General features: G+C 55.8%; 1 protein-coding gene and 1 pseudogene across 1 annotated transcript in view; both read right to left on the reverse strand.

The window, feature by feature from the left end:
* LOC138842971 (caytaxin-like) overlaps positions 1-991 on the reverse strand; it is a 54,831-nt gene extending 53,840 nt beyond the window's left edge. Inside the window, exon 1 of the mRNA XM_051840063.2 lies at positions 855-991. The gene's annotated coding sequence lies outside the window, so the exon portion shown is untranslated. The remainder of the gene's footprint in view (positions 1-854) is intronic.
* A 3,778-nt stretch (positions 992-4,769) lies between these two features.
* On the reverse strand, positions 4,770-6,871 carry LOC138847877 (deoxyhypusine hydroxylase pseudogene; annotated as a pseudogene).
* Positions 6,872-8,480: the final 1,609 nt, after the last annotated feature.

Genomic DNA, 8,480 nt, shown 5'->3' on the forward strand with positions numbered 1-8,480 from the left:
GTGGGTGGCAGCCACTCAACTACTGCTGTTTCCCAAGATATGCATTAGTGGGCAGAGTCAGAAGCCAGAGTCAGGTCTCATGCTCGGGTATTCCAACATGGGACACGGACATCTGAACCAGCATTGTAACCTCCTGCTGAAATACTGGACCTGTACTGGGGGTAACATAGGAATTTTCCATGCAGGATGTACGTTTAAAAACACATAGTATACATAGGAGTCAATATGATCTGTGTTTTCAGGGATCGCTCGGGGGTCTTAGAATTTGACCTCCAGAGAGAGGGGAGGGCAGCTCGGATTTCTTATCCTGAAGTGAAAACTAGTAGGAATCACAACCCTAAAGCCTGGGAATAACACCAGACACACCCCAAGGCGAGCCCTGGATGGCAGGAGGATTCCCAGCACGGGACGGGCATTGTGACCCCAACAGAAGAACGAGACCCAGCAGGGGACACCCCCCACCACCATATAGGTGCTTCCTCTGGGGTCCACCTGACCACACTAGGACCCTCAGTGCACACGCCCCGGGGGGACCGCCCGGACCCCGGGGCCACGAGGGGCCGCGCGGCTGCTCCACCTCCCTTCTCAGAGGCCGAGGCCGCCAAGCGGCGTCTCCACAAGAGCCCTGCCGGCCGGGGCTGTTCTGAGAGGAGCCACGCGGACGCCGTCACGACCACGCACGCCCGGGGTCCTCGCTCTCCCTTCCCAGCTGCCCGCTCCAGGACGGCCTCAGGGCCCCAACGGGGCCGCTCCAGCAGTGGACACCAGGACTCGCCAGGCCTGAGGAGCCAGCCAGGACGGCGCCGCGCGGACGCGGGAAAGTTCTCGGGCCCGGGCCGAACCTGCGCCCTCACCTGGCGCACGACCCGCGGGCCCACCCTTCCTGCCAGTGTCCCCCGCTGCCGCTCGCCGCCTTGTCCGGGGATCAGGGCTGGAGCCGTGGACGCCCGTCAGGTAACCGCACAACCCCGGACAGAAACAGAAAGGCGGGCTTCCCGGAGAAAATGGCGGAGAGCGCGCAGCCCCTTTTATAGCCCTAGTAGTGGGGCGGGGACTCCTGGGAGACCGACTCTGATTGGACAACAAGCAAGGGCACCAACCAATCATAAAACGAATACTATAAAAAAGACAACCAGGAACCGGGAAGTGTTTGGCGGTGCTCAGGCCAAGCCGGCGACAGTGAAATGCAGTGTGGGACACAAAGTCGTGACTGTTGAAGCTCTTGACATTGATGGAACGTGAGGAGGGATGGGGGAGGGCGGCGAGCATTACCTGCAGGCTCTGTCTTCTGTGGCTCTGTAGGATGAAACCACAGCGGGAAAGATGGCGCAGAGGGGAAATCAGAATTTGTCCTTTGGCCGAGTGACTGTCAGGGGTTCCATAAGGACCCAGGTTCTCGGGGCCAGCATCTGACACAGGATAACCCCGTGCAAGGACGGAGGTGGTGGGGACTCCCCTGGCGGGGCTGAGCTGGGTGGAGTGGAGGAGCGCTGTGAGGGAGAGTGCAAAGAGGAGGGTGCGCTGGGGATGGATGGGTTAGGAGATCCTTTCTGTTCCTCATCAACCGTCTGGATATTTGTGCAGGGAACCCCAGGGGCCCTGGGGCCATTCAAACGACACAAAGCGGCTCACCTGTGCCTCTGCCCCTCACTAGAGGGAAGCAAGAACAGGTGTCAGCCTAAGGAACTTGGGGTTGCTCTGTGAGGTGGGGGTTGTAAATAAGGTGTAGGATACTGGAGACCAGGATTGACCCTGTGTGAGGGGGGCACTGGTTATGCAGGGGAGGAAGGGCAGGCAGGCAAGGGTGGGGAGGGGGGTCCTGGCCCGGGTGGAGGGTGGATTCTTTTGGGGGAGAGGTGATGCTTGATGCACAGACACGGGGTGTCCACATTGAGCTCAGCCCCAAGCTGAGTGACTTCTGAGCTTCTCTGTAATTCTGGAGAAGGAGATGCCCCAGCTCAGGCAGAGGGCAAATGAGTCATTTCAAGTTGTGATCCTGGAAGGGGGAGGGGGACAAGCACAGAGAACAAAGATGAAAATTCCTGAATGGTCACCGTCAGGACACTCAAGGTTCCTTTTACTACTTTGAACCTCAGGACTCCATCACCCACCTGACACCCTATCCTGCACCCAACAAATGAATGTCAGCTCTAACCCTCCGACAGGTACCCAGCCCCAGCCGCCCCCAGCCCTGTCCTATCCCTTCTGGCAGCTTAGGGTCTGGCCTCCGAGTCGCTCCTGCGGGTTATAGAGGCGGCCGCCAGGGAGCGCCCTGCACCCAGCGTGGAAGTCACCTGGCCACTGTGGATCTCAGGTTCGTGCGGGCGCACCTCCCGCGGGTCAGAAGCCCGGCCTTGTCGGGGTCCTGCCGGCTCCTTTCCACCTGTGCTACCTGGCAGCCGTGGGCAGGGCGGTGGTCCCCCGGGCAGCCGAAGGGGTCTCAGAAGCTCCAGGCACAGCCTCGCCCCCTGCCGCCTGGAGCACCAGGCACTGTGAGGCTCCCTGCAGCAGTCGCTCCCTGGCCGCTCCACGCGCACCCCTGCTGCCCAGGCTCCCGGGGATCCGGAAATCCCTGAGGCCAGAATCCCTGTGCCGCCATCGGCCGTATGTGGGCGCCTTCGTGGGGAGGACAGGTGTCCGCGTGTCCATCACAGCAGATTCAGCAGCAGTGACAGAGACCAACAAGGACGCCAACCGGGTTACCTGTGCGCCCAGCGCAGATCTGTGTCTGGAACCTCTGCACCCCACAGTATTCATAGACACTGGCATAACTCGCTTACACCGTAACTGTGCATCAGGATTTTCATTATCATGTAATTATTATTTTCATTGTGAGCACGCATGCACACACACGCACACCCCACGCCAGCTGCCCTGCGTGCATTCGGCTCCAGGTGCATGCACCTGCTGTGCCTGCGGAGATCTCAGCAGAGCAGAAGCGCCGCGGGACATTGGAATAACCCTCTGTCTCCTCATCAAGGCTTTGTGCTTCTCGAAGCCCCTCTCTCAGGTGGGCAGAGGGCATCCGTCCACCGCCGGGACACCCTCACCACCGGGCCGGGCCACGTGCGAACTTTGGGAGGGGCCCCAGGTGAGGCCCCACTTCCCCCTTGCGGGCGGCCGACAACACTTGTGTGTCCACATCGCGGCCGCCTGCCCTGCCCCTGGGGCGCACGGAGCGGGACTCAGAGACAGTGGAGGCCAACTCCATGCACGGGACCGCGCGGCTGCGGCAGAACCCGGGGCCGCCCCACGTGCTTCCAGGTTGGGCCCAGCAATGCGCAACCGAGGGCGCAGACTCGGAAACGTGTGGACTCCGCCAGCAGGCTCCCCATGCACACGCGCGGGAGCCCCCATTAACCACCCTGGTCCCCCTCACACGGAGCCCGGCCGCTGCCTCCCCCGGGGGAGAGACCCGGAATTGCACGCATCCTGGAAGACCCGATGCCGGAGTCCCGAGACGACCTAGGAGCCAGGAAATGGGGTCCACAGCCCCAGATCGAGTCCAATCTCCGGCGAACAGGTATGGAGCTCAGTCTCTGGCATGGCTGGAGCGATCCTGTGGGTATTGCCGGGCTCCTGGAACTGCTCCCGGGCACTGTGATCCCAGCCCAGTGTTCTCCAGATTCCGAGCGCCGGAACGAAAAAATAGAAGCGTCCGCCAGGGGGCGACCGACAGCCCCGCCAAGTTGGGGAGACCCAGGCCCCAGGCGGGCAAGGGAGCAGCACTCCCGACACGGGCCCGTCTGCTTCACTCCACGCGACTGTCTCATCCCGGGTCGTCGAAGCTCCCTCCGACTCTGCCTTTCTAATAAATATTAATACAGAATTTTAAATACTGATAGAAACAAGCCTCACAAGCGTTGTAATAGGCGCAGTGAGGGGAATAGAGGCGGGGTCTGATGACCGGAAGTGATGCGGGGGCTCTGGGCAGCGCAGGACAGTCACACTAAATTCCATTTGTAGAAACTCTTGAGCTTTATTAAAAGGAAAACGTTAAGAAAGTTTCCAGCAATAAAAATTCATAAGTATTCCAATCAGAAAAGAGAATCCTGGGTTTTCAACACGAATTTTTATTTTAAAGATTTATTTGAAAGGCAGACGAGAAGAGAGAGAGACTGAGACCTTCCATCTGTTGGTTTATTCCCTTTATAACCACAACGCTGGCAGGAGCCAGGAGCTTCTTCCGGGTCTCCCACGTGGGTGCAGGGGCCCAAGCCCTCGGACCATCCTCTGCTGCTCTCCCAGGCGCATTAGCAGGAGCTGGATCCGAAGCGGAGCAGCCGAGCCCTGATCCAGTGCTCACATGGAATGCAGGTGTCACCGTTGGTCCCTTTAGCCATAAATTTATTGGCGCTCTCAAGCAGAACTGGGGCCCCCCTGCCCTGGCTCAGCTCTGACCTTGCGCTGGGTGGGTGGAGAGGGGGGCGTTGGAAGGGCAGTGTCTGCTGCTTCTTCCCTGCACAGGAACCTGCGGCTCTCCCTTAAATGCTGGGCAATGCTGAGCCGGGAATGGTCAAAGCCAGGGGGCCTTTTGTCCTTTCTGTCTCCATCCGAGGTCAGCGCACATGCTCCCCGTCCCTGGACACAGCTTTTGCCCGCGCAGATCCAGAACCCGAAGGCTCTGGGAGGAGTCCCGGCTCCAGCCCATGTTTCCGTCTCTGACTCCTCGGTTCCCTGCCTTCCGCGGCCCTGACGCCCGTGGTTCCTGGTCTAAAACGCACCGCGTCGCGCATCCGTCTGTGGGCGGGTCCGTGACGGTTCTTGGGGCCACAAAGAGGGAACAAAGTGAGAAAAAATATGAAGGATGCAAATGAAAAATCGGGATGAAAGATGCTATCATGAGCATCAGGCAAACTTTAGCGCCAAGATCTAATGCGACACTAGGAAGAATTAAAATGTATGGAAAAACTTCACAACCCCAAATACAGAAACATAGAGGAATGCACTTGAGGCAAGAGAAAGAATGCCATAGAAAGGAGGAAGAGATGAGGATTCATCAACGTGAGATGGAAGAACAAATGAGACCCAAGAGAGGAAAGTTACAGTCATATGGGCTAAATGGGCCCAAGAGAAAGAGACGTGAGAATGGGAGGTGGAGGAGCAATGGACAGCGAAAGTCCCAGAAATTCCCACCTCCAGGTGGTGGTGGCGGCGGCACAGGTGACGAAGCTAACCCTGGAGTTCCGCAGCACCATGAGTGGTTCCGTGATGGGAAGCGGCATGCGCACTGAGCGCTTTGGGCAGGGAGGTGCGGGGCCTGTGGGTGGACAGGGTCCTAGAGGAATGGGGCCTGGAGCTCCAGCAGGATATGGTAGAGGGAGAGAAGAGTATGAAGACCCCAACAGAAAGCCCGATTTTAGACGTGACAGAGAGGCTTTCATTCCATTTGGTTTTGTCTTTTCTTGTTTAGATATCAATCTTTTAAATTCATGGATTTTAGTAAAAAAATCTTCCTTTTTATGGATGTTAGCAATTTATTGACCAAATATTTGTAAATGGTCTGTTTGGGCAGGTAAAATTATTTAATGTAGTGTCTGAAACAGGAGAGTATTTTTCCCCTTTTATTCCCATTTTAATCTTTTTAACTGTATAATGTTCCTGAAGTTATAGCAGTGTATGTGTGCCACTGAATTTCCAAAGTGTCCCAAGTTTTTTCCTGTGCTTCAAATAAATAAAAAATTAGTTATAATATTGACCTTCAACTTTTTCAAGTTTCTATGTACATTAGGCTAAAAGGTTCACTGGTGCTCGTGACCCCACCAGGTCCAGCCAGCGACCGCCTCCGCTCCCCTTTCCCCACCCTGAGGACCGAGTTCGAGGCCTCCCATCCCCGCTGCCCCATTCTGAGGGAAGCCTGAGCCACTGTAGCCCCAACTTCTCAGCAGCTCAGGCACAGCCCCTGGGTCCCCCCACAGGCCTCGTGCCTGGGAACTTTGCGCGGTGGAGCCCTGCGCTAGGCCCTAGGGGGCGCCAGGCGGATGCACAGGTCCCTGATTGGGTGGGGCGATCAGAGCGTCTGCACCCAGGGAGGCGCGGGAGCAGGCAGCAGAACCAGCACCGTCCGGGGGCGGGGCCTGGAACCTCTGGGGGCGGGGCTGGAACCATCAGGGGCGTGTCCTGAGCCTTCCAGGGCGGGACTGGAACCCCTGGAGGCGGGGCTGCAACACCTGGGGGCGGGGCCAGCCTAGGACACGCCCGCCTGCAGTCGCTCCAGCCCGTCCGCATACTGGGAGGCCGCCAGCACTCCTCTGGAACACGTCCAGGGCCGCCCCGCAGCTCTCCCTCACCGCGCGCTCCGGGTCCGCCGCGTGGGCCCGCAGCGCCGCCAGGCAGGCGGGCTGGGCGATGGCGCCCAGGGCCTCGGCGCACTCGTGCCGCACCGTGGGGCTCTCGGCCCGGCGCGCCAGGGCGGCTGCTCGTGCTGCAGCTGGTCCGGCACGTAGTCCACCTCGTGGTGGACAGGGCGCGGCCTCCTCGCCGCCGGCGCTGCGCAGGGCGAACCGGGCGCAATAGTGGTCGAAGAGCGGCCATGCCTCGTCCAGCAGCGCCTCTCGCAGCCCCCACGTCGTGCTCCTCGGCGGGCAGCGCGGGGTCCACCGAGAGGTAGGGCCCGGCCGCAGGCTCCGCGCCGCGCTGCGGCCACTACAGACGCCCACGGCGAGCTGGCCCGTCTTGGCCACCGCGGTCATGGGTCCGTGGAATACGTCTTCAGGAGCTCCAGGACCTTGGGGTCCCCCAGGGCCCCCAGGGCCTCCCTGCAAAGAACGGCCCCAGAGCTCGCGGGGCCGGAAGCTGAGGGCTCATATGATTCACTGCAAGCCTGAGAGCATCTGGGCCTTTGAATGGCACCCGCGGTTTCCGGGAAATGTCAGTGCAGGCTCAGCTCTGCGTTCTACACATCCCTGCTCCTTGTTTACAAAGAAGACATGGACGCTGAAGGAGCTTCCTGCGTTGTCTGGTGTTACAGGGAGCAAGCTTTGGTGCTGAGTGTTTTTAAATGGCTATGAAAGCAAAACTGAATGGTGAGTCTTTTAATTCAGGGATATGCAATTAAGACTGGAATGAGTGTAAGACTATTGGTCTAGGGAGAAACTGGATTTGATGAAGTGGCTCTTTCACGGCCCCATGATCTATTCTTTGGATGTTTTTAAAAAGTGGAAAGGTCATTTTGCTGCATTTCCCCATTCTTGTTTTTAAGGAACAACAGATTCCAAACCCTACAAATGGCTTGTATTGAATTTTACATTTGAATTACAGATTGTTAAATATGAAAAAAACACACAAGAACATTAAGCAAAACAAAATGGGTAAACTAACAGTGTAAAAGGTTGTCAAAGGTATGAGACAGCCCAAATTATCTCACAATGTTGGTGAGAGGTTAAAACAGTTCACTCTTACCAGCGCCGAGGCTCACTAGGCTAATCCTCCGCCTGGGGCGCCAGCACACCAGGTTCTAGTCCAGGTCCGGGCGCCGGATTCTGTCGGGGTTGTCCCTCTTCCAGGCCAGCTCTCTGCTATGGCCAGGGAGTGCAGTGGAGGATGGCCCAAGTCCTTGGGCCCTGCACCCCATGGGAGACCAGGATAAGCACCTGACTCCTGCCTTCAGATCAGCGCAGTGCGCTGGCCGCAACGTGCTGGCCTCAGCGGCCATTGGAGGGTGAACCAATGGCAAAAGGAAGACCTTTCTCTCTGTCTCTCTCTCACTGTCCACTCTGCCTGTAAAAAATTTTTTTAAAAAAGCAGTTCACTCTTTTTGGAAAAGGATCTTGTAGCTTCTAAAAATGTAAACCCAAACCTTCTGTAAAATCCATCTACCAATTATATTCCCTAGTATGTATTCCAGAGAAAGTTAAAAAAATACAGAAAGTCTTAGCACAAGTGCACATAGCAGTTTTGTTGATAACAGCCAAAAACTGGAAAGAGTCTAAGTTCTGGGAATATACTAAGGAGTAACAATAAAGTATTTGTAAATGAACATGGAAAAATCTGAAAAATAAGAAAATCAGACAGAAAAAGCTATGTAATATATGACTCCATTTACATGAAACTATACATAAAACTAATCCCTGCTCATAAAAGTAAAAAGTCATAGCAGTTGTTGGCATTGAGATGAGCAAAGGTAAGGATGAAAGAGAATAATTCAAAGAGAATATTCTGGGACAGTGGTAATCTCCAATATTTTATAAAGAAAAGTAAGAAGCAATGACCAAGTGGGGCTTATCCCAGGAATCCAACATTGGTTTAGGATTAAGAAAATGCACAATGTAATTCAACATATTAACAGTACGAACAAGGGAAATTGTATAATAAAAGCCTATGATGAGAGACCAATAGATGTATCAGAATTATATGTACTTATGGATAAATTTAATATGGGAAACATCTGTATACTGAAAAACTAAGACATTGCTGAAAGATATTTCAGGAAATTAAAAGATTTTATCATGCTCACAGTTTAGAGCCTTGATATTTAGGAA

This window comes from Oryctolagus cuniculus (assembly GCF_964237555.1).
Source record: "Oryctolagus cuniculus chromosome 17 unlocalized genomic scaffold, mOryCun1.1 SUPER_17_unloc_2, whole genome shotgun sequence".
Classification (NCBI taxonomy): Eukaryota; Metazoa; Chordata; class Mammalia; order Lagomorpha; family Leporidae; genus Oryctolagus; species Oryctolagus cuniculus.